The 26,224-nt window shown below is 36.2% G+C and overlaps 1 pseudogene; it reads right to left on the bottom strand.

Moving 5' to 3' along the window:
- Nucleotides 1-320: 320 nt before the first annotated feature.
- Nucleotides 321-24,614, bottom strand: LOC109099146 (annotated as a pseudogene).
- Nucleotides 24,615-26,224: the final 1,610 nt, after the last annotated feature.

Below are 26,224 nucleotides of genomic sequence, written 5' to 3'. Positions count from 1 at the left end.
CTGCTCAGAGACCTGTGAAATAAAGCTGGCGGAAGATAGTTGAGTCCAAGCCTTCCGTCCAGTTTCCAATTAAAGACCATGATCTACTAATGAATAAGCAAGTCTGACACTAAGAGGTCTCAGCCAGTAGATTGTTTGATTGGACGCTTGACTTTCATTGATGGATTAAAGGATGACACCACTGAGGGAATGTGTTGTTTAGCTGTTTTCTTCAGCTTTTCACGACTTCCAGATTGAATTTGGCAGAGTTAGGATCCTGTCTGATTGATGCGTATTCCTTTTTGCCCGCATATTAGGAGAAATAATTCATCGGAGTGTTGTGGATGCCTCAGATTTGACAAATCTAACATTGTTTATTGCAGTTCTGTTTTAGGACAGCAGCTGTCAAACTGTCATAAATGCAATCTAACATGAAACAGAAAAAAAACAATAGCCTGTAGAGCTTGGAAATTGGATAACACAGTCTCTGGTTTGATTGCCCGCAGCAAAGAATATATTCATAATGTTAATGTGCAATAGAGTTGCTGACAGAATAATTTTGAGGAAAAAAAAAACAAAACCTGCAGTACTGCTTACTGTCATTTCAATCTGAACGCAACAGACAAATGTATAATAAGAGGCAGCGTTAGTCAAAATACTCACATTTGCGCACATTCAATACAGGCAACTTTTTGATAGGTTTTGATATTTACTTGCAATCAGTACATGACATACAATTACGAATTCACACCGACGCATTGCAGCTTACAACGAAGGCGACAGATTTCAGTTCAAACCAAACGGTGAGGTAGGATCAAGAGGCTTTGTATAATATGTTGGGAAGTGGTAGAAAGTTCTAGAGAGATGTAAAAGTAAAATGGCAAAAGATGCATGAGCTCATGGTGCAGATGTAACATATGCACTCCGAACTTCACAACCAAAAAATAAGAGACCTGGGTGTTATTGTCTGAACTCAACACTGTTTCAGTTCATCTACACCCAACAAACCTAAACTCCAGGAAGCTTACTTACATATTTACATAGATAGTGTGAAGCGCAAGTGCTTTGGCATGGTATTTTGTAACCCTCCAAATGAAGAACCTCTTTGAGAGGAAAAGCTTGGTGCATTGAGACAGTCGTTGGCACAGCAGGAATTTAATATTTTCCTGTGAAAAAGTTGATCAATCGTGCTTTTCAAAAAGAACTTGATTTCTGTGATTCAATTACACAACAAAGTCCAACAGGCAACACTTGACGAAATTAAAACTTCAAATAATCTCAAACTGAAGTCATTACGGTTGCTAAACGAGTCTCTGCATGGGTGTGCGTGGGAACAGCTTGATGTGCTTTGTTGAAAAATGTACAGTCCAACCTGCAAATTTCCCACTTGCTCTGGCCAGATGTGCAATTCAGAAAGAACAATGCTGTTGCTATGGTAACCACTTTCCACAGCCTTTTAATACCAAAGGTCAATGCCTTTCTGATAATATAATCTGATACTGGAAGTATTGCTTTAGTGAACAGTCTATTAAAACTCTTTAAATAACCTGAAAGGGAGCCACAAAGTATCAAAAAAAAAAAAAAAAAAGTTATGAAAGAACAAGCCAAAAATAAATACCTAATGTCTTTCAAAAATAAATGAGATCATTCATGCCAAAATAAATGCTTATGTGCCTGCATGTCTCAGCCTGAAAACCCTTCAAGTGTCTTATTTAGTCTCTGTATGCCTCCTCTTAAAAATGGTGGACCGTTTAAAGAAGCCAAGCCCAGTGCAGTCCAACCGGAAGAAAAGAAGCCATCGGAGGAAATGTAAGTCAGCAGTCTGAAACGAAGCTGAGGTCCTAGGCTTTGACCCAGCTCACAGGAACCCAGAAGGTCTCCCGCTCCAGTCTCTCCAGGATGCTACGTAGTTCTGCGCAGGCACTGGCAGTGTCCTTTAATCAGGACCCGATCCACTAGGTGACCGTACTGTTGATCTGTCTGCTGCGCCGACAGACGCATTTCCTGCAGGTCCTCCTCCTGAAAGATGAGGAGATGAGAGAGTGTAGCAGGGCATGAATATTTATAGTGAAACTGAAATGAAAGAGATGTCAGTAGATGTGCGCAAAATTATATAGCAATCAAGCAAGTGATGCTGTGTCTGTAGATTCTGTGATTTTCCCATAAATTTTGCAAGTGAGACAAACCTTAAGATGATTTTAAAGCCAGACAGTCTCTGCAATTGTATTCCAATTATTATGAAATGACAATTTCAAGGCTGATTTTTTGAGAGGCTGGAAGAATTGTCGTTGATCAGTGCCACATGGTTTCTTGAGAGCTGAGTGATGTAAACCTGTGATCAGACTCACTGTTATTCGCCCATGTTCACCTCCTCCTGGCGAGGTGGCGGCACTGCGGCGTCTGTGACTCTCTGGGATTCGTGGTTTTACGAAAATGACATAAGGCTTAAATTCAGCTGTCCGTAGGGCCTTCAGAGCCTGTAGCAGGACAAACAACAAAACCAGTAATGTGGAGAGGTGAATGACACTATACCTACACTGCTGTTCCAATTTGAGGTAAGAAATAAATATTCTTATTCAGCAAGACCGCATTAAATCAATGATCAAAAATCACTGTAGTCATTTACAATGTTAAAAAAGATTTCCATTTTAAATAAATGCTTGTTGTTTTGTTCTATTTTTAATTGCTTTTTTTATTCTATTTCTTCTTTCTATTCTATTTGGTTTCTATTCATCAAAGAATCCTGAGAAGAAGAAAAAAAAAAAGAATCTGTTTCCACAAAAATATTAAGAAGCAGGGTTATCAATAATTTCACCAGCGATAGTAAGAAATGCTTCTTGAGCACCAAATCAACATATTGGAATGACATATCTAGCATTCGATCTATTGTTCTGACTCTTTCATAACCTTTTCTTCATAATGAGGTTTGACATTAAAAACATTTAAAATATAATCTATAGGGTTTCACAAAGAGTTTTTCTCTTAACTAGTTTTAACCCAGTTGCAATGAACTTTACAAGTCCACCTACAGAATCATATAATAAATACATGTCTGTATGCCCTGATAAACTTTAAGTTCAGTTTAAGCCAGTAGCAGTAAAATCTCACATTAAAAATGTATGAGAGCAAGTGTTAGGTAAATTGCCTCCCATGATCATAAGAAGGATTCTTGCCATTGGGGTAAAGTACTGCATGCAGCCTTGCACAACTAATATTCTTGTTGCAATAGACAAGTAGCTCCACCTGAAGGTGAAACTAGTCAGTACATATCAGCATTGGAGAACGACTTCCTTTTGGCTATGTATTGTAAGTGATGCATGAAAATTGCAAATAAAACTGAAACAAAATGTACAACACATAAGACGTTTGCTTTTGTGCATAATTTAAAGGAATAGTTTGCTGTTTTCGTGTAAATTATAGATGCTAGTGTTTACAGTAATTCTTAAATCAACACCCAGGGCAAAATCTGCTGTAATTTACCTCAGGCTGTACATCTACCAGACACATCTTGTTCTTGGCTTGAACAGAGCGGATGGCCTCTATACTGGTCCCATACAGATTCTCTTTATACTCTCCATACTCTATAAATCTACAGACAAACGATTCAAGTCAGGGCATGACAATAGGACAATATATTGGATAGATAAAACTGTGCTAGCAGTACAAGAGGAACACATCACAGTGGGACTCACTTGTTATTCTGGGCATCTGCATCAAACACCTGTTTAGTCACAAAGTGGTACTCTACTCCCTCCTTCTCATGGCTCTTTTTGGGCCGTGTGGTGTCTGTAATGGAGAACAGAGAGCCAAAAATGTCATATGGATTGAAGGGATGGTGATTTATTCCCCCCGTGTACCTATAAACCTACAGTATGTAACTTTCTTTGTGTGAAACACAAAAGAAAAAATCCAAAGACTTCCATGTGATTATAATGGGGACTGAAGCTTTCAAGCTTCAAAAAGTATGTAAAAGAATGATAAAGTGGAAATCAAAGTGGTTCATATGTGCTTTTGTATTCTTTTTGAAGCCTGACAGCTCCAGCGCTATTTCACTTGCATTATATAAAAAAATGGTCATGGGTATACATCAGAAATTCACATTTTGGGTCATATGAGTTGGGAAGAATGTGACAATTCTTTGGTGACTTTAAAGTTCACAGATCGTTCTGAAGTCTGAAACACTGGAAAGTTTCAGTGTTCATGGTCTGAACTGTGTGCGTGTAATTCTGCTAGTGTATTTATCAGAAAGCTCCTTTTATCTTGTTTAGGAAATGAGGCAAGACCTACGGGGCACAGCCACAGCATAGCGATGGGGATTTTCTGCTATCACTTTTTGCTTCAGCTCATTGATACGTGCTCCCAGAGAACCTGTATAAAGATAGGAAGCAAGTTAAAATGATTGCATATATAGTTGCTTATTTACTTAAAGTGCAGTGTACAAGAAAAAAAATTACAGAAAATGACTGAGATCGCAGATACAGTTGCATCTCAATAAATTAGAATGTCGTGGAAAAGTTCATTTATTTCAGTAATTCAGCACAAATTGAGAAATTTGTGTATTAAATAAATTCAGTACACACAGACTGAAGTAGTATAAGTCTTTGGTCCTTTTAATTGTGATGATTTTGGCTCACATTTAACAAAAAACACACCAATTCATTATCTCAACAAATTAGAATGCTTCATAAGACCAATAAAAAAATCATTTTTAGTGAATTGTTGGCCTTCTGGAAAGTATGTTCATTTACTGTACATGTACTCAATACTTGGTAGTGGCTCCTTTTGCTTTAATTACTGCCTCAATTCAGCGTGGCATGGAGGTGATCAGTTTGTGGCACTGCTGAGGTGGTATGGAAGCCCAGGTTTCTTTGACTGTGGCCTTCAGATCATCTGCATTTTTTGGTCTCTTGTTTCTCATTTTCCTCTTGACAATACTCCATAGATTCTCTCTGGGGTTCAGGTCTGGTGAGTTTGCTGGCCAGTCAAGCACACCAACACCATGGTCATTTAACCAACTTTTGGTGCTTTTGGCAGTGTGGGCAGGTGCCAAATCCTGCTGGAAAATGAAATCAGCATCTTCAAAAAGCTGGTCAGCAGAAGGAAGCATGAAGTGCTCCAAAATTTCTTGGTAAACGGGTGCAGTGACTGGTTTTCAAAAAAAACAATAGACCAACACCAGCAGATGACATCGCACCCCAAATCATCAAAGACTGTGGAAATTTAACACTGGACTTCAAGCAAATTGGGCTATGAGCTTCTCCACCCTTCCTCCAGACTCTAGGACCTTGGTTTCCAAATGAAATACAAAAACTTGCTCTCATCTGAAAAGAGTACTTTGGAGCATTAACAAACAGTCCAGTTCTTCTTCTCCTTAGCCCAGGTAAGACGCCTCTGACGTTGTCTGTGGTTCAGGAGTGACTTAACAAGAGGAATACGACAACTGTAGCCAAATTCCTTGATACGTCTGTGTGTGGTGGGTCTTGATGCCTTGACCCCAGCCTCAGTCCATTCCTTGTGAAGATCACTCAAATTCTTGAATTGATTTTGTTTGACAATCCTCATAAGGCTGCGGTTCTCTCGGTTGGTTGTGCATCTTTTTCTTCCACACTTTTTCCTTCCACTCAACTTTCTGTTAACATGCTTGGATACAGCACTCTGTGAACAGCCAGCTTCTTTGGCAACTAATGTTTGTGGCTTTCCCTCCTTGTGAAGGGTGTCAATGATTGTCTTCTGGACAACTGTCAGATCAGCAGTCTTCCCCATGATTGTGTAGCCTAGTGAGCCAAACTGAGAGACCATTTTGAAGGCTCAGGAAACCTTTGCTACTTCAGTCTGTGTGCAATCAAATTATCAAATCAACAAATTCCAAAACTTTTAAATAGTGAATTGGTGGGTTTTTGTTAAATGTGAGCCAAAATCATCACAATTAAAAGAAAGAAAGACTTAAACTACTTCAGTCTATGTGCACTGAGTTTATTTTATACGCGAGTTTCACAATTTGAGTTGAATTACTGAAATAAATGAACTTATAAATTACATTCTAATTTATTGAGCTGCACCTGTATATTCTGAAGCTGAACCATTATTGCCACTAGAGGTCAGTGTATCTTCATAATGTCAAACATCTTAGATCAGTTATAAGCAGATATTTATGGAAAGTATTGTGCATTTCAGGGTTAGTTTTTAATGATATGTTTTAAGCACTTTAATGATAATACCAGATTTGGTAATTAGGAACTTGTTTAACTAGAATTATTTTTAGGCACATATTTCCTAGAATTAACAAATAGGTCTATGATGAAATTGTCAACATAAACAGGCTAGTTTCATTGATCTAGCTGCCAATTGTTGCATGTCTTATTTATAATTATGCCTAATAAGACATAATGTCATTGCTTTGTTAAAGATTTGTACTTTCTAATAATGTGAGGACTTAGACAACCACGGTGCCTTCAATTTACATGTTTACACTATATTTAAGTTAATCAGTGGGCTGTTTGTTGCAAAAAAATTACACAATGCACAATTTACACAGGATTAAAAAAAACTGAACTGTAGATGTAATGTTATGCTTTATACATTATATATGCAGTATCTTACCAATGAGAACTACTAATCGGGGTCTCTCATTGGGCTTCTGCTGGTAGCGTGTCACTTCTTCATAGGTCAGGAATTCTGTGTCATTCTGGTCAGAAACACTGGCCTCTCCTGAAGAATCACGACGGTCCTTCCGACTTAAACGGAAACTTCTCCTTAAACCAGCTGAGACAGAGTCAAGAAAGCAGGTCACAAATCTAAATTCATTATTTATTTCATGACAACAAAAAACAGTCAAGATTAATAGTTTATGTATTTTCACTACCATTCAAAGGTTTTGAGTCAGTAATGTTTTTAAAAGAAGAATTGTAATCTTAACCAAGGCTGCATTTATTTGAACAAAAATACATTGAAACAAAAAATAGAATTTTCTGTATATTTTAAAATGTAATTTATTCCTACCATGATAAAGCCAGAAAGTATTCTAATATGCCAATTTGCTGCTCAAGAAACATTTTTAATTATTTTCAATGTTGAAAACTTTTTAATGTTTTTTTGTGGAAACAATAATATTTTTTTTCTTTCCAATTAATTGAAACCTACGGAGCCCCGCACATGGCATGCAGGAAACATAGTAGTCTAAATCGTGCACACGATTTACTAATGCGTTCCCTCAATGTAATAAAACGTGCACATGATTACTATTGCGTTCCCTCGATTTACTATTGCGTTTACTCGATTTATAAACTGTGCGCACGACACGGGAACGCAAAAGCAATAATTTCCAAATCTTACTAAATATTTAGCAAATTGAGAGAACACAATAGTAAATCGAGGAAACGCAATAGTAATCGTGTGCACGTTTTAGTACATTGAGGGAACGAATTAGTAAATCGTGTGCACGATTTTTTATTTTTTCTTGCATGTCATGTGCGGGGCTCCGTAGTAACCTTTTTTAAAAATGGAAATCTTTTTAAACATTATGAATGTCTTTACTGTCATTTTCAATTGAATGCATCCTTGCTGAATAAAGGTATTTTCTTCTAAAAAATAAATCAAAATCTTGTTGACCCCAAACATTTGTATGGTAGTGTGTATTTATTGTATTTACAGAAGTTATTATAGTTCAATTTTATTTATTCTCCATACAGTAGAGAATCTAACCTCATACAGTACATTTACAGTAATACTGTTATGATATAATTATGAATTAAGAAAGACAAAAAGTGCAATCATAATTAAAATGAAGAGTTGAAATTCTGTAATTAACTTTTACTCTCTTTTACTCCATAAAGACAACGCCATAACCTAACCAGTAACCCTGATATTTCTACAGCAGTCAACATTTGAAGTGGATCAAAAAAGTTCACCAAAGTTGTCCCAAGACAAGAACACATTTTGTTTTAGGTTTTCAACATTGATGAAAGGTAATCGTCATCTCTATCAGTATTGTTATAAGAAATGATGTGTGTTATTTTTCAGGACATGGAGGTTAATGGTGGCAGCTGTGTGGGAAGATCGAGGACTGTACCTGAGTAAAACTCCCAGGAAAACACCTGGCCACAGGAGGGAGCCACTGCATTAGACTTCGAAGACACTATAATGCGCATTAGACCACCTCACACTTGTGCATAAGCCACACTCTGCCCTCAACAACTGACCCAAAATCAGTTTTGCAGTTCATACATTCACTCCTGAGGTTATTTATAACTGACCATGAGTTAAATCCTGCATCAGCATTACCCCAAAAGTTGGCCTGCATGGAATCTGCACACTTTCTCACAATTCCTGTAACGTTTGTGAGGGGAAGTCTGCACTGCAGCATGCAAAGAATTGTAATATTTATAAGTATAGTAAAAGTGTAGGAGAACACTTACTGGCAGCTGAAAGCAACAACAAATTATCCCTGTTGCAAACAGGGGATATTCAAAAATGTTTTAAGTTCTGCCTAAATTTACATATGTTTTACAGATTCCATGCTGTCAGTAAGTCTGACTTCTAGACTTTCCCACTGTCATCTTTGGCACTTCCCACCCAGTATTATCACTATCAGATGATTAAAATGATTCTCGGTCAGTCGCTAAGGCTGAGAGTTGCCATCACGCACACTTAACTCAGTGAGTGAGTGCACAGCCAATCGTGCAGGGTGGAATGTGCAGAGTGTCCAATAGAAGGGCAGCAGCCTGACAGTGGCTCTGGGGTGAGTGGGGTTTTTAGGGATGGAGGAATAAATAAAGCAGAAGGCAGCAAAGGAATACATTCATACAGAGACTGGGCAGGGGAAAGTGCTACCTGCCAGAGTGGAGGTACATTATTCTCACCTAGTTTCAATGTGAACTGAGATTTGAACAAGAGGAAAAGTCTCACTAAGACTCACACTGATTGCATACAGTAATATTGTGAAATATCATTATCATTTAAAATAACTGTTTTCTATTTGAAAATGTTTTATAATGTAATTTATTCCTGTGATAGTAAAGCTGAATTTTCAGCATCATTACTTCAGCCCTCAGTGTCACGTGACCCTTCAGAAATCATTCTAACATGCCGATTTGCTGCTCAAGAAGCACTTTTTATTATAATTATCAATGCTGAATAAAGTTTTGCTGCTTAATATTTACATAATTTTTTAAGACTCTTTGATAAATAAAAAAGTTAAAAAGCATTTATTTAAAATAAAAATATTTTGAAAAATATGCTGCCAATTTAATGCATCCTTTTTGAATAAAAGCATACATGTATTTAAAAAAATAATAATAATTTGCTGACCCCAAACCTTTAATGGAAGTGCATATCCCCAGTTACATATTTGTGTATTTATTACATATACTTTTAATAAAATTTGGATTTCCATGGGCAGAAATGAACAACAGTAATTTTGCCAAGCAAACAGCAAGAGAGTAGGGTGCAATCTATAATAAGCCTAATGTAGATAAAAAGGAGGCATAATTGCAGTAATTTAAATAATCACTGCACATTCTATTTCAGCGTAATTATCACTCGAGAAAAAATAAATAAATTACAGGGGGTTAATGAACAAAAAGGTTTCTGTGCTGAAAATTTGCTTCAGAAAGTAACAGTGTCTAAACTTGGACAAAACCCATCTTCACAGATCATAAGAAAGAGACTTCTAGTGTCAGAGAGAAAGTGAAGATATGCAGATGAAAAGCTGTAAGCTTGTTGGTAGTTCCTACTGACACAGCTGCTACACATTGTGAAAATAGCGTGACAGCCTGTGAAATATCTAACACTACGGTATATCAACTGAATATCACTTCCTTTTCTTCACTCTTTTAACAGCTCCTCAAATTAGCACCCATTAACTAATGAGACTTGAAACATGCCAGACATGTTGCTAACAGTTTTAACCCTCAGAGGCATGACAAAGCCATCTCTCTTCTTATTATCAGAGTATGTGAGTGGTGCAAAGCATGATTCTGCCTAGAGCAATTAATGTTTTATTTGTAAGCTGGCACATTGATGTTCTCATTCCATCCAAATCCACTCCAATATCTCTCCATCATGTACATAACGCACAGCTATATTTGAGCATCAATTTTTCTTCAAGTGCAAAACAGTAATTAACAATACAGAACTACCGGTACTTGTGGTTCCAACAAACCCATCATTTCATCAGAATTTCACCATCCAATTAGGCACATCAACCATAACTCCTTCAAAAACACAGCCAGAAACCTTGGAGTTATGATTGATGATCAGCTGACTTTCTCAGACCACATTGCTAAAACTGCCTGCAGATCTGCTTTATTCAACATCAAGAAGATCAGGCCCTTTCTTTCTGAACATGCTGTACAACTCCTTGTTCAAGCTCTTGTTCTGTCCAGGATAGACTATTGCAATGCTCTCTTGGCAAGTCTTCCAGCCAGTACTATCAAACCTTTACAATTAATCCAGAACGCGGCAGCAAGATTGATTTCATTAATGTTTGCCTGCAAAACCAGCACTGGCTCTGCACCCCTTCACCTAAATTCATTACTTCAGGCTTATGTGCCCTATGGAAGCTTGCTTTGTGCAAGTGAACGTGGCTTTATTGTGCCATCAAAGAGGCACAAAATCACTTTCACAGACTCTTAAATGTAATGTTCCCTCCTGGTGGAATGATCTGCCCAACTTAATCCAAGCAGCTGAGTCCTTAGCCATCTTCAAGGAGCGGCTAAGAACACATCTGACCCTCTGACTCTAGCATTCTCTATTCTAATTCTATTCTTTAAAAAAATGCCTCTTTTAGACTTGCACTCTATTTATTTACTAACAGCTTGTTTTCTTTTTAAAAAATAAAAATAAAGAAACTAACACTAGCTTCTCTAATCTTTTTGTATTCTGTTTTCTTTTTTTATTTATTATACAATTAACAAAAGCCTCTAACACTAGCTTGCTCTATTCTCTTCCTATTCTATCTTTTCAATTTTTTTTTTCGTTTTCTTTTTATTTATTATATGATTAAAAAAAACTTTCTACGTGTACTGCATTAAGCTAACTGAGACTTGTTATAGCACTTGCGTATCATTGCTCTTTTGTTGATTTTGATTGCTTCCAATGTCCTCATTTGTAAGTCACTTTGGATAAAAGTGTCTGCTAAATGACTAAATGTAAACTACCAGTGAAAAATTTTTATGTTTTTGAAAGATATGCTCACCAATGCTGTTTTTATTTGATTAAAAATATAGTAAAAAAAACAATATTTAAAAATAATAACAAAATAAAAAAAAACTGTTCTAAAATAAAATACACAAAAAAAAAACACACACACAAAACCTTTTTTCTTCCAGTACATTATATTAAATTAATAAACAGTTCAACAGAACAGCATTTATTTGAAATAGAAATCTTTTGTAGCATTATAAATGTCACTTTTGATTTATTTAATGCATTCTTGCTGAATAAAAGGAGCTGGAGTGGAGTGATTACTGAGGGGAAATTGCTGTCGTTTTGCTCCACTCACATATTCTTTCTATTACTATACTAAATCAAAGGTGTAAACAAAAATAGCAACCAGGTTCCACTTTTTCTTCCAAAGGCATCAATGCACCACTGCAAATTGGTTTTCTCACAGTGAAAGATTCTGACTGACCTGTAAACTTCCCTTCACGCTGCCAAATAAGCCCCCAACCCGGCCTCCCCTCATCAAGGGCTCAGCCATAACTCTTGGCACAGAGGCAGGCAGCAATAGAAACTCACTCAGGGGAAGGTTAGTAGAATTCAGAGTTAGCAGGTGCTGGGTACAGGAATGGCATGCAGGTTCTCACCTATGTACTGTCCATTGAAATAGCCCTCACAGTCACAGTCTTCTGTAGGAGGCAAGCAGGGAGAGAGGGAGTGAGCAGAGGAGACCAGGAGAGAGGAAGGAGGGCTGCAGAACTACAGTTACACAAGCAGGTTCAACAGTTAGACGGGCAAGCGGATGGGCGGCAGGTATTTCAGCAGTCTGTGTTGGCTGTGACCGATCGAGGGTTTTGTTATTTGCCAGGAAGAAAATGATGGTGTGATAGTGTATAAATGTCAGGATTCACTTGTGTAGTTGAGCGGGACTCAAGAGAAACAGTGAGTGTTTATAACCTACAGTAAATGGAAAAGAGGCCCTTAGATTGAAAAAGATAATGAGAAAAGGTGATAAAGATTAAAAACAAACAAATTGAATATAACATTACCTGAGAGCTAGACATTATATGGAAGAAAACTGAAAATATTTGTAGGTGGTGTACTCAGTAATTTTGTGTGTCTGTTGTACTGGCCAAAATGCCCATTGTACTGGAATTACACTGACTCCTAATGTAGTATTATGCAAAAGAAAGAGGTGTCAATTACTGATGCCATTGTAAAATATGTTGATCTCAACATTACAACCATGAGGTGGTTAGCTTCAGTTGAAACAGTTTGGGGCCAGTAAGATTTTATTTATTTTTATTGTTATTTACTTTTATTCAGTAAGGATGCATTACATTGATTAAAAGTTACAATAAAGACATCTATAAAGTTACAAAAGATATAAATTCTGTTAAACGTTTTATTTAGCAGTCCTAAAAAATAATGTCTATCAAGGTTTTCATAAAAATATGCAGCCTTTTTTAAACGTTGATAATAATATAAAATGTTTCTTGAGCCGCAAATCAGCATATTAAAATGATTTCTAAAGGATCATGTGACACTGTAGCCTGCTTTAGTGAGTGACACTAATTAATAACTGCTGAAAATTCAGCTTTGCGTCACAGGAATAAATTAAATTATACATTTTAAAATATATTCAAATAGAAAAGTTATTTTAAACAGTAATAATATTTCATTTTTTATATATTATTATTTTTTTTACTGTATTTTTGATCAACTGAATGCAGTCTTGGTGTGCATAATAGACTTCAAAAACATAAAGAAATCTTACCGACTCCAAAATTTTGAACAGTAGTGAAAAGATCATTTTATTAGGCTACTGATGTTACTGGAGTCTTCATATCATGTCAGTGTACATGATTTTAAACAATTTCTTTTAGTATAAAGCACAACTATTACTGAGTGCAACTTTAAGAAGAGAATAGAGAAAGGATAGAAGGAGAAAGAGCTGAAGTGATGTTTGAGATCTCAGAGCATTCGTTGACAGTGTAGAAAGGACCCAGACAGCAACCAGTGTCGGCCCAGATCACACAGATGGATTTCACATGGGCCAGATGTGGGCCGAATCTGGGCCAACACTATGTTGCTGTCTGGGGAGGGACTTGATAAGGGAAAATATGGAAAATGGAATAATGTCAGAAAAAAAAAATATCCTTTTTTTATCTGTTTATTATTTTGAACCTGTATATACTATTTTGAATACTGTATATGTTACTGTTACCGCAGATCTGTTTTGATAGTTCTTGAAGAAGAAGAAGAATGTACAGCACTTTCCACTAGGGTACAAAATAGAGTTATACACAAAGGATTACACAATATGTTTTTGGATATGTTTTAAACAAAATGAAATGAAATCTTACTTTTTATAGTCAGGGAGAAAAAATGAAGTGATTCAAGAAGGTCAACACCTCTAAGGTGAGGCGGGTCAAAATCAACATTACAGGATACAGAAATTTGATCTGTATTAAGCTAGTGACTTGTCATGCTGGGTTAATTTTAGATGAGATGATACATTTTGTGGGATTTGCTCCTATAATGCTTTAAAAAAAGTAATGGACCATCAAAGTGTACCTTACTCCTGAAAAGTGTCATACATTGAAGCCTCTCTCTCATTAAAAGTGTGTGTGTGTGTGTGTGTGTGTGTGTGTGTGTGTGTGTGTGTGTGTGTGTGTGTGTGTGTGTGTGTGTGTGTGTGTGTGTGTTTACAGTAGAACAGCAGTTGTCTCTTTCTGAGAATTAACATAGATTAGGTGACACACTGGCCTAATTTCCTAATCACTGTGGAACCAACATGTGTGTTGTGTGAATTTGAGGGTGAATGTGTGAACTCAGACCTAGAAGACCCACCTTTATCACATCCCTGGTCATCTGGTGTCAGCAGTAATAAACAAGGGAAAATATATTATGACAAAAGAAACCAAAACTGCAGACTTCATTTACTTTGAATGGGAAAAACTGCTAAAACTGGCCCTGAGTTTATTTATTAAATACAGCTTCATATATTCCATCATTCCCACATCATGCAGGTCAAAGTGCGCCCAGCAGTGAAGACCCACATACAGATGGAGTAACAAAGGGAGATGTAGAAGAGGAGGGGATATAAATTAATGCACATGATGAGAGTCTGTGAGAGAGAGCGAGTGATTTGTTGTTGCATGTTGCTGAACTGTACATGTGTCTGTTCTCTAATCAGCTTTAGATTAGTGAACATGAAGTCCTTGTTTGGAGCCCAATAATCACCTGGCAACTTCACACAAGCACACACATCAGCAAATTATGCCTCCTGTTAGTCAGCACTGATTAATAACTGAAGGGGTTTTCCGTAAGGAAGGAAGAATTACTGAAATACTCACAGACAGCTTTTTTTGGAGACTTGGAGCTTTGAAGGGAGCCCATTTGTATTCTGTGGGCTAACCGTCTGAGGGGAAAAACCATATGGGGAGAACTTCAAACAGTGCAAAAACATCAAATCTCTTGACAATAATGTTTCGTACTAGTTTGACTTGATATTCCTGTCTCTGGAGCCATCGGATATACTATTGAGCGAGATCCAACAAATTCAACAATGAGAAAGAAATACTCCCGTTCTTAGCATAAGAGTATATCCAGCTAAGATGTACCCTGCTGAGATAAAAGAGGGGATGGGACAAAAAGGCAGGCTGGCCCATCAAATAAAACCTACAGGGAGAATAATTTAGAATTAATTTTATTGATTTAGCCTAAAGGAAAGCACAGCTTTGAGAGACTGTTTTCAGTGGTGGAGCGTCCACACTGATCATATAAACCTGATTCACAAACCACTTAATAGTTATTTACAAACATAAAACTGTCTTTTTTAACACACTGAAGCTAATTTTGTAGTCATTCTGATATTGCAGACAATAGTTTTTAAGCAACTCAAGCTATCTTAAGCTAGCCAGGGTCGGAAAATAATCAAAGAAGCATGCTTTATTAGACTGAATGAGCACTTCAGATCATAAAACAATATTAAAAAAAATTTAATTAAATTAAATAAAAAAACACTACTTGCAGATATTATAATATGAATGACATTAAAGACCACTTAAGTGTATTTAAATATCATTTTTTAAAGGTGTACCTTGTAATAATGTCAAATTCTACTTTAAAGAACATTTTAAATCATCCTGTTTGGTCAAACTTTATTATATGATCCAATTCTTGCTATTAAAAAAAAACATTAACTACGATTTTTGCCTCAATAAACTCCTAATTTTGATGTGTTGACAAACATACAGTACAGTACAGTACTTTATTATGATTTTAACTGTAGTGTTTTGCCCAAAATTACATTTAAAGATAATATTTTTAGATGTACTTAACTGCACATTCATCATTACAAATGTGCAATTAAAATAGATTTAAATACTCAACACACAAGTTTTAATAGAAATGACTTTCGGACCACAGCACAGACAAGATGTTCACAAGCAAAAACAAAAAGCAGCATATTCTCTCTGGTGAAATATTTATTGATTGATTGATTGATTGATTGATTGATTGATTGATTGATTGATTGATTGATTGATTGATTAAGCAGGGCTACTAAAATATTTCTCAATTTCTTGACATCTAAACAGCTTTGAGGTAGTAGGGTGTGTATTTTATGGATGTTTTGTCCCACCTCTCCTGAAACTGTTTGGATGGGATGAGTCCTGCACGCAGGTTGCAGTCTCCCACTCTCTTGGCCTGCCACCACGTCTGATCATCCTGACTGACCACCTGCAGAATGTCTCCACGCTTAAACGGAAGCCCTGCCTCCTGACATGGTGTGGCTTTGTCCTCCAATGGAGTGTAATCAAACATTGCCCGCATATAGACCTGAAAAAAGCACATGGTGTGAACAAGATGCAAATCCAGTGAACAAGACAAAAACTGGAGAAATAATGTACTAATTACTGATAAATTGCAATGTTTTATAGTCAATTACCTTGCTCTCTTTCAGCTTGTCCTCCTCTCTGATTGCTGGGATGATCTTCAGTGTGATAGAGCCTTGTGACTGAGACTAAGAAAGAAAAGAAATAGTCAAATTACTTCTGTTATTCTGACAATAAACAGATATGATTACATGATATGGCAATTAATTAACTATATATAGATAGATAGATAGATAGATAGATAGATAGATAGATAGATAGATAGATAGATAGATAGATAGATAGAAAAATAGATAAATAGAAAGAAATGCTTTTATGATAGGATTTTTTTAATTTAATTTTTTATTTTTTGTATTGAATTATGCCAAATAAATGTGGAGAAGGTCCAGGAGAGAAGTATTACCAGCAGTTGACTGATCTCATCTGGTCTCTTGTGCATTACAGAGCTGCCGTTGACCTCTCTCAGTTCATCACCGACATGCACCAGACCTGTGGAGAGAGGAGGGCTACCTGATTTACAGACTCACTACCACATGTTCAAGCTGTACCTGCTGTGTGTGATCCATAATACACTTTATAGGCATAGTTCAATGATTTTTTTAATGACAAAAAGATAATTCCCACCACACACACACATTATATACCCATGGCAACAGCTGTGGTCAGGTGGTTAGTGAGTCTGTTTGATTCCCTTGAGTGGGTCTCTGGAGACTCTCTTTGACCACGCAGATGGGCCATGTGAAATTGCAGCAGACATGCAGCCTAGTGCCCATCACGGAGGTAAAAATAACCATATCTAGCACATTCAGTAGAGGTGCAGGGATATTCAGATACTTCAATGGGTTTAGAGATGAATATAGGACCTTTGAAGACTGCACTGGTTTTCCATTGATGTACTCAGCAGTAATAGAAAAAGATTTTCAGCAGAATATTTGGTAAAATAGCTTTCCATTACGATTATTATGGATTTCAGCATGTGGTAAAATGAGGCCGCAAGACTGAAGACAAATTCTTTGAAGTGTCACTCACCACTCCTGTCTGCAGCCCCTCCTTTCATGATCCGAGCCACAATCACAGCCCCTGTGGACTCATCCCGCCGAATAGTGGCACCCTGAGAGACAGACAGAGACAAAGAGAAGAGAACTGCAGAGAAACACCAAACAATAATGACTTAAACAATGATGGTGCTGATAGATCAAATTGTTTTGAATCTTGTTCAACATTTCTTATCAAAAAAACAAGTCTTCATATTTAGTGACCCAAAACATATTTGGACACTTTTCACACTTATAGTGTATATTCATTTTCTTGCATCATTTGCATTCCTAACAGTACATGTTGTTCAAGTCAGTTTTGTTATTTGCTTCTTAAAACTAAAAACTAAAATTACTGAATAATTACTAAAACTGAAAATAAATAAATATATAAAAATATATTTAAAAAAATGAAAAAACTACAAAAAAAAAACACTGAAACTACAACAACAACAAAAAAAAAACAACAAGTTTTTCAAAATAGTACTAAACACTATAATAATATATACATAATATTAAAATAAAACTGGTTCAAGTGTCCTAATATTTTCAGGGTCATGGTCTTTGTGCAACTTGCATTCTTTCTTTCTCTTACCAGTGGCTCTTTGTTTTTGACTAGGCGGACAATCTTGACAGACTCCTCGTCCAGCTCATCCTCAAAGTCATCGGGCAGAGGAGGCAGCACTGGGTCAAAGTTCTTCTGCGCCACCGTGTCGTGCACTGACAAAACCGCCTACCAAGCAGAGTAGCTACTGTATGTCTATGAGCTTCTATATTTTGCTTTTGACTAAGTTATCATGCAGCTCTAACAATAAAAGTGTACCTTGAGATGTGGTGATGTCAGCAAATGCAGCAGCTCTTTTTCCTCAGCACTCATTGGTCCACTTTGCAGCTCCTCTGCCACCTACCAATCAGTGAGGATAGACAAAATCAAAGGATTTAACAAGCTATTAAATGACTGACTTTAAAAATAATTTTATAATATTGTCAAATAAAACACTTCACTACAGCTGACTAAAATATTTTGAATCCAAGTATTGAAAAAATATTATAAATCTGTAGCATTAAATATACACTATGGGTCAAAAGTTTGGAATAATTACAACCTTTATGTTTTTGAGACAAACATCTTATGCACAGCAAGGCTGGGTTTATTTGATCAAATAAATAAACAAACAGACAGACAGAGAGAAATATTGTGAAATATTATTACAATTTAGTTCCAACTGTTTACTGTTTTAATCTATTTTAAAATGTAGTTCTTTCCTGTGATTTTTTTTTTTTAGCAGCCATTACTCTTCAGTGTGACATGATCCTTTAGTAATCATTCAGGTATATTTCAAAATCTACTTAAATAGAAAAACTATTTTAAATTATAATAATATTTCAAAATATTAATATCAAAATTATTTTACATTTTTGAACAAATAATTGCAGCCCTGGTGAGCACAAGAGGCTTCTTTTAAAAAAAAAGTAATTATCCTAAACATTATAATATTAAATAAAGTTTACTATTTATCAATTGTTATTTATTAAATAAATGATTATTCATATTTTTGATTTCATTTTATTTTCTAATAAAATAAAAAAAGAAATTAGGGACATTTTTCAGCACATTTGTCCCTATAGTATGGCTAATTTAAAATCACACATTCTTATTCAATTTAATTAACTTTCTCAGTGAAGTGTAAGCTCTACTTTTGCTAAAGTTGCTGAGTCAAATGTTTTAGGGTTCCCTTATTCCCCCCACATACCATTAACCCCTGTTCTCATATATTACTGTAAAACACCATTAATCTTGCCTGTGGTGATGTGATATGACAGACTGCAGCACTTACATCTTCTGCCAGAGTGGAGGCACTGTGGAGAACTGGGGTGGGGCTCTGCTTTTCATACTGACGCAACTTCTCATGGATCTAACAAATACACGCACAATGCACATACAGAGCTGAAGATGATTGGTCTTTTACACATTTCCAGCATACATTTAAAAATAAGCTAAGGTAAATGATGCATGCTGTAAATAATTTATAATGTATGATGATGTATATATGAAGTGAATTCAATGCAAAACCTGCATTAATGATACACACACACCTTCATCAGGTAGCTGAGACTCCTCTCACTGAAGACATCCCTGAGGAAGACCATATCCTCTTTGTGATTGGCATCTGGACGCAGCTGTGAGGTCAGCAGGGCAAGCGTCTCATGCAACCCTGCATGCAAACAGAAGATCAGTGAGTGGCAATACTGTTACTATACATGTAGGCCTACATATGTGTTTTTATGGAGGTGTACATATGTGGCGCACCTGCTCCTGCAGAGAGGACTGGCATGGCTTCTTTCATCGATCAGGAAGGGGTTGAGCTAAAAGAGAGATAATCATTATTACAGTAAAGACCAAGTTTGGTGACCCCTGGTAAAGTCTAATCAGACTATCATCTCGTGAAATGGCGTTAGTTTATTATAATTTTAGCGTCCGTGTGTTTACAGCACGCATAGCTGACAAAACGCAAGCCGTGATGTGCAATTCCCTAACAAATGACTCTTTTTATGTAAAACAATGGTTATTTTTAAGGGTGTTCATATGACGTTGTACTTAAAGATATTTCATAACAGATTTTTGTTGAAATAAATTAGTAAAAAAATCTAAAACTAGAAAAATCCTAAATTTATACAATTTAAATTGTTGTAGTTCATTTCTTTAATCAGAACACATACTGTAGTAGTGATGTTAAACGTTTGTTGAAAGCTAAACAAGCACAACCTCTGAACAACCATATTAAACGACTCTTTGTCAAGACAAGACAAATTTGCAACTGCTTCTTAACTGAATTGAATCAATACTGAACTTACTTAAGATGAATATTGACACATTTATTTTATGTAGAGCTGCTTTTAACTGAATTAAATTTTTAAAACATTAACACTGTTACCAATTTATTGATGTGAATCTGCTTTAAAACAGTCTGTATTGTATAAAGTGCAATATTGATAAATGTCCCAAAAACCAAATCGACCAGGGTGTCAGGACTGAGACACACAAAAACATGTCACAAATGACCAGAAATAAACTCACAAAGGCCTATGACACCAGTGGTTCACAATTTTTTTTTATAATAATCTTGTTCAAATTACCTGTTAGTTCTCCTTTTGATTTTTTTTTTCCTTCAATGTATTGTTCATCTATACCATCTATCTCTCTTGCTGGTTTCCTCGAGGCTCTGGTAATCAGTTTAAATGCCTGCAGTAGATCGGTACATCAATATCCCATCACTTTTAAGCATGTGACTTATATATCATATAGTTTACCAAGTGTGCATTGCCTTGATATGATTAACGAATATTCAGCCATGATAAAGTGCTAGAATAGAGGGGAGAGTGTGACTAGAAGAGATGAGTGATGCTGTTCTGTGGGTGCCAAGAGGCCACAGCAGGAACACAAAGCTCAGAGTGCTGCCACAACTTCCTCTTATACTCTATCTCTCCCTCACACACACTCTCCCAAAGCAATTCACAGATGCCATGCTTTCAGAGTGCCTAGTGAAACAGAAATAGCATTTCCACAAGCACTGATCCATCTAGAAATGAGGCGAAAGACAAAAAATAGAAACTGCTGCAGTTTCTCTTCCACGTAACACTCAACATAAGGAGTGTTGTAACACGGGGTGAGTTTTATCCGTTGAACCAGTTAGAAATAAGCCGCAGTGGAGTTTGACACTTCACATAGACTGAGAGAATGAATACTGATGGTGCTGATGTAGATGGATATGGACAGTTTTCTCTGTTCAGCATCGATGTGTTTAAATTTGCTATATTAATCAAATTTACTTACATCAAGACTGAGCAATGAGGACAAATGAAGCAGAGGAAATTTTTGCTATTGTATGTATATGAAAAAGCTTATGCTTATTTAGGAACATGAACTCACACCAAGTCAATAATGCAGATCTGATGTATCACAATTGTGAAAATTAGATGAGCATCTGTAACTCTTTCATGTAGTGACACACAATATAACACCATATACATTTCCTGGTGTGCCTGCTATAAAAAAAAAAAAAAAAAAAAATACCTTATGCTAAAAAGCCATGTGTGATTGCACAGTATATGTAAGAATATGGCAAATCACAGATAGATTTACTCACTGTAAAAAGAAAAGAAGGGGATGATATATAGCTGCAGGCACCTGTAATACCATAGAGCTGCATTCAATTCTCAGAAATATCAGGAGCGTGAATGTGAGAGATAAACTAATAATCCCATCATGGCTGCCACAGACAGGAATCCACTATTACTTTTGCTTTAAAGGATGATGTCATTCCCACTTTATGTTGTTCTGGTAATGATGTAATTGGTAAAAGAGCTTAGTGGAAGCAATACACAGGGGCATATGAGGTGTGTTTTTAAAGGGTTGTGTGAGTGTGTGTGTGTGTGTGTGTGTGTGTGTGTGTGTGTGTGTGTGTGTGTGTGTGTGTGTGTGTGAGAGAGAGAGAGAAAGAGAGAGAGAAGGAGTGAGAATGTTGGTATAAACAGCACAGCCAAGTTAATATAGAGAAAAATAGGTTCTGGACTTGTGTTTGACAAACATTAAATAAATGATAAATGTACAGTCTATCAGTAGAGAAATTCCAGGTTTTATGATTTTGGAAAGTAATTTATAAAATTAATTATTAAAATAATTTATTCCTTAAATACACATTTTTATTTGATACATTTTATACATGTTTATATATGTTATAGTATCTTGTTATGTAGAAAGCCAGTGCAAAGTTGATGTTGCATGGCTTGTTCATAAACCTAAAAAGACAAATATGAGCTCTGGCATAAAAGCATGAACACGTCATCATGTGTGCTATTTCTGTCCAGAACAGCTTAGAGGCCTTTTCAGTTTTTGGCTTGTATCTAAGAAAACCACACACACACACACACACACACACACACAGACAGAGAGAGAGAGAGATACTGACAAAGACCTCTCTGCAACCTTATTGGCTTTGAAGGTCTGTTTAGGTCAGGAAGTCTTCAGCAGATAGTACATCCGTTTGGCCTTCGTAATTCGTGCGGATGTGTGCTGAATTTCAGAACATCAAATCCAATCTGGTTGTTAAAATCTTTAAGGGTGTATAAAACACATTTAATGTCGTTAGGTGAATGGTGCTGTCTGCCTGCTGCCTGGAGGATATTTTTATTCTCTGAGACTCTGAAGGGAACCAGAGCGAAAATGTAAACTATAGGGAAGTTTATGTTTCTATAGGCCACCTGCACAGAGTTCATCCATTTGAATATTATTTAACTTGATCTTGAAAATCATTTGAAAACAGTCCAGTTTCAACACACCTTTCATTCTTAACTTTAGATTATTTTTATATTGAGCTAAATTTAAATGGAAATTGTGCAATTTTTGTAAAATACTTTCTCCAGTCCCTGTTTTAGGTTAATTCCTCTGAAAAGTGAAACACTGGCTCCGTTGCACCATCAAACAATTAAGCATTGTTTGAGCAGCAGTTTGACATGTCAGCTTCTTGCTTAAGTGTGAGTTCAGGACGGGACATTTTGTTTTTTGAACAGTGGAAGACAGTTGCTTGACAAGTGCAGCTTTACTTTTTTGTGTTGACCTTCCTTGATAAAACAGGAAAGTTGAATGAGATATACACCTTTCAAAAGTTTAGGGCTGATTTGCTGCTCAAGAATCATCTCTTATTATTATCAGTGTTGAAAAGATTTGTGATGCTTAATGTTTTTGTGGAAACCATGATACATGCTTTTATTCTTTGATGTATAGAACGTTTAAAAGAACTGCATTTATTTGAAATAGAAATCTGCTGTAACGTTATTAATATCTTTACTGTCACTTTTGGTCAGTTTAATGCATCCTTGCTGAATTAATGAATTAATTTCTTTACAAAAAATTTTGCTGACCCCAAACTTTGGGCTTATCCCTTTTAAAAAAAATAAATAAATTAGCAATTAACAGTAATTCACAGGTTGCAGTTTTACTTAAAAGCTACAAAATTCCAAATTAGATTTTTTGGGGTCTGCAAGAAAACTGAGGGTATCTTTGACTGATGGGAAGGTTATTGCAAATAATCATAATGAATTGTTTGCTTACACAGCTGAAAGCAGGTGGAGAGCTGCTTGGCATGGGATAAGGCTCCTTTAAACAGTTATAATGGCAGAGGGATTTCAATCAGGTTATCTAAGAAATGGATAGGTTTCCACAGACAGAGATAAAAGCATGTACAGGATTGTTAGAGGAGTTTTTATATCCCTCAAGATGAATTTTGATCCAATACTGGTGATTAATCTGGGAAATGCATGTGAGGTCTGAAATAAACCTTCACCTTGTGTCAAATAACTTCAAATAACTCAGTGTAGCAAATAACAAATCAGTCCTCTGATCTAGAACAGGTTTTGATTCTGCATTTTAAAATACTAGTTATTAAAGTAATTTTATGTTTTTTTAATGTTTTCAAACATAAGCATTTTAACTCCAAGACTCCATTGGAAGTTTGCTCAGAACCACTGATCTCTCTATAATAATATTATGCCAACAAATTAGACTTATTCTTTAGCGCCACTAAAGATAAAAGTGATGCATGTTGATGACACATTGTGAAAGATTTTATATTAGTGCTAAATGGGATTTATGAATAATAAGTTGACCTGGGGTGAAAGGTCAGCAATCACCCAGAATCGCCTTTTGTTAGAGATTAGAAAGACAGCAAGACATTTGTAGATATCTGTCTGAAAGCTTTCCTGAACCATCTTCAAAAGATGGTCTTAGAGGAATATACGTTGCCTGGAGGCTACATTGTGTTAGAATCATTATTTTGCAAGCTCAATTTTATTAATAGTTCAAATGCCTCTTGTCATGAAGAGTTTTGTGTTTTGGCACAAGCAGCATTTCTCTAACCCTGCACGCACTTCTAAACAGACCCAGACCATTAGAATTCAACCCATAGTGACTTAATTCTGTTTCACTTATATTGTTGCAGGAACACATGCACCTCAGACAAACAATGAACAAACTGATAGGCTCTTACTATCAATAATGGAAACAGGTCGGCATGTTTTCCTCAGCACTGTTGTGAAAGCATCAGTACTTTCTCTTTCTCTCTGCTCAGATGCTTAATGCATCCTTACTCTCCCTATCTCTCCATTACAGTCTTTCTCTTCCTCTGAATCTCTCTCTTCTCCATCTGCAGTGCAGTGCTGATTTGCACATATGCCACTGATTGGCTCCGAGAGAAAATAAAACCCCTCTAGTTGAGATAATCACCAAAACACACACAGTGATCTCGTGCACTGCACGCTGGGCCTGGCTTTGTGTTTAGCTCTGGTATAATGAAGCAAATGAAGGTAATTTAAAGGAGCATCCTACCTCTGACTCCGTCTTCTTCTCTTTTTTCTGTGTCTCTAGATCTGTCGTTCCCAGGCGGTTGCCTTACTGATCCTTTCACTGTGACTCTTTCTCCGGCTGCCTTCCCTGCCGTCTGTCGCTTCTCTTTCTGTCTCTCTGTGGTTCTCTCTCTTCCACACACATAACACAAACCTCCTCCCCTTTCCATCCGCCCTCCCCTCCTACCTCCTCCCCTTCTCTCATCCGTTCATCCAGCATCCCCCAGCTTCTCTCTCTCTCTCTCTCTCTGCTGTCATTATATCACCAGAGACAGAAGCAGGTGGGAGTTGTAAGACATTCAGGGGTCATGTTGCCTCCAGTGGGCATCTCTTCCCCCTTCCACCCTCTGTGTCTTCTCCCTCTATATTAATATTATCACTTTAACATCACCAAAACCCAAAGCCTTAATTAGCAATCATTCACTCAAAGTCAGATAGAAGACATGGAGGTAGAGGCCCTCCACATCCCCCTCCTCTCTCTTCCATAGGCATGCAGCATATTTACATGTGAGTGTATGTGAGATTATTGCTGTTTCTTTGTTGTACATGTAGATGGATTAATCCACAGTCCAGAGCTAGGTTTAGTGTGGTCCTGAGCTGTAGTATGGGTTTCATCTTAGGTACAGTATGGTTCAAAATATAAAACTTTATCGAAAATCTAATTTTTTTTAAATTAAACCTTAAATTAATTCTGAGGATGAACAGAAAGTTTTAAAATCCTCATAGTGTTTAAAAATTAGATTAAGTCAATAAAAAATAATAATAGTAATAATAATTTTCTGTATTTTCACAGGCATTATTTCGCTTTGTGTTTTAGAGTATACTATTGAATACTATGTCAGTGGGGACCAACAACTGTTTCATTACCAGCATTCTTCAAAATATCTTCTTGTATGTTCAACATAAGAAAGAAACTCATACACGTTTGGAAGGATATGAAGGTGAGTAAACGATGACAAAATGTTCATTTTTGGGTGAACTATTCCTTTAAAAACAAAAAAACTATCAACAATTATATCAATAATATTACTATCTTCTTTCTTCCTCACATTTTAACACATAATAAAATTTTAATGAAATAATTCAAAAAATATAAAAAAAGAAGCATTTTTACAAATAAGCCCACTGTATGTTTGAGCTCAGATATGAGTGATTAAACTAAGCCACCCAAATTTTTTTTTGACATGAACGTGCTATGATTATAACATGAATATACCAAATACAATGTGAATTAATTAAATACAAATGTGGATAGACTTGCTAGTAAGTTTAAACATGAACTCTTAGATTACTGTGTGTAACCCAGTATGTGTTTTTGATAGGGCCATGTGGTCCTCTTTGACACAGTAGCCTTGCACAAATAATATGGATGTTCTTCAGTCAGAGCCCTTCATTAATGGGTGCAGGGGTCGTCAAGGGTTGAAAGGCTTGTTTTGGGGCTTCTGTCTAATTAATTCAGAGACATCTGTTACAACTGATCTGACTCTAAGGAAAAGATTTACAAGAGCCCCTCTGTCACACACATGCACTCACACACTCATGGGGCATAAAAGGTCATCTTTTTTAAATGGCTGTTTTCCCAGTATATCTAAACCTCAATATTTATAGTGTGTATGTTATTTACTCTTATATTGACAGTCTTTTTTTTTTTTTGAAAATGTATATTCAAGTGGCTTCCAATTTCCTCTGAGTAATTTTTAACTTTTCAGAATTTAACGATGTGATTTTATAATGATTGTTATCAAATAAAAC

This window comes from Cyprinus carpio, chromosome B3 (assembly GCF_018340385.1).
Source record: "Cyprinus carpio isolate SPL01 chromosome B3, ASM1834038v1, whole genome shotgun sequence".
Lineage (NCBI taxonomy): Eukaryota > Metazoa > Chordata > Actinopteri > Cypriniformes > Cyprinidae > Cyprinus > Cyprinus carpio.
The sequence above is the reverse complement of the archived record's forward strand: the minus strand, read 5'-3'. Positions and strand labels throughout refer to the sequence as shown.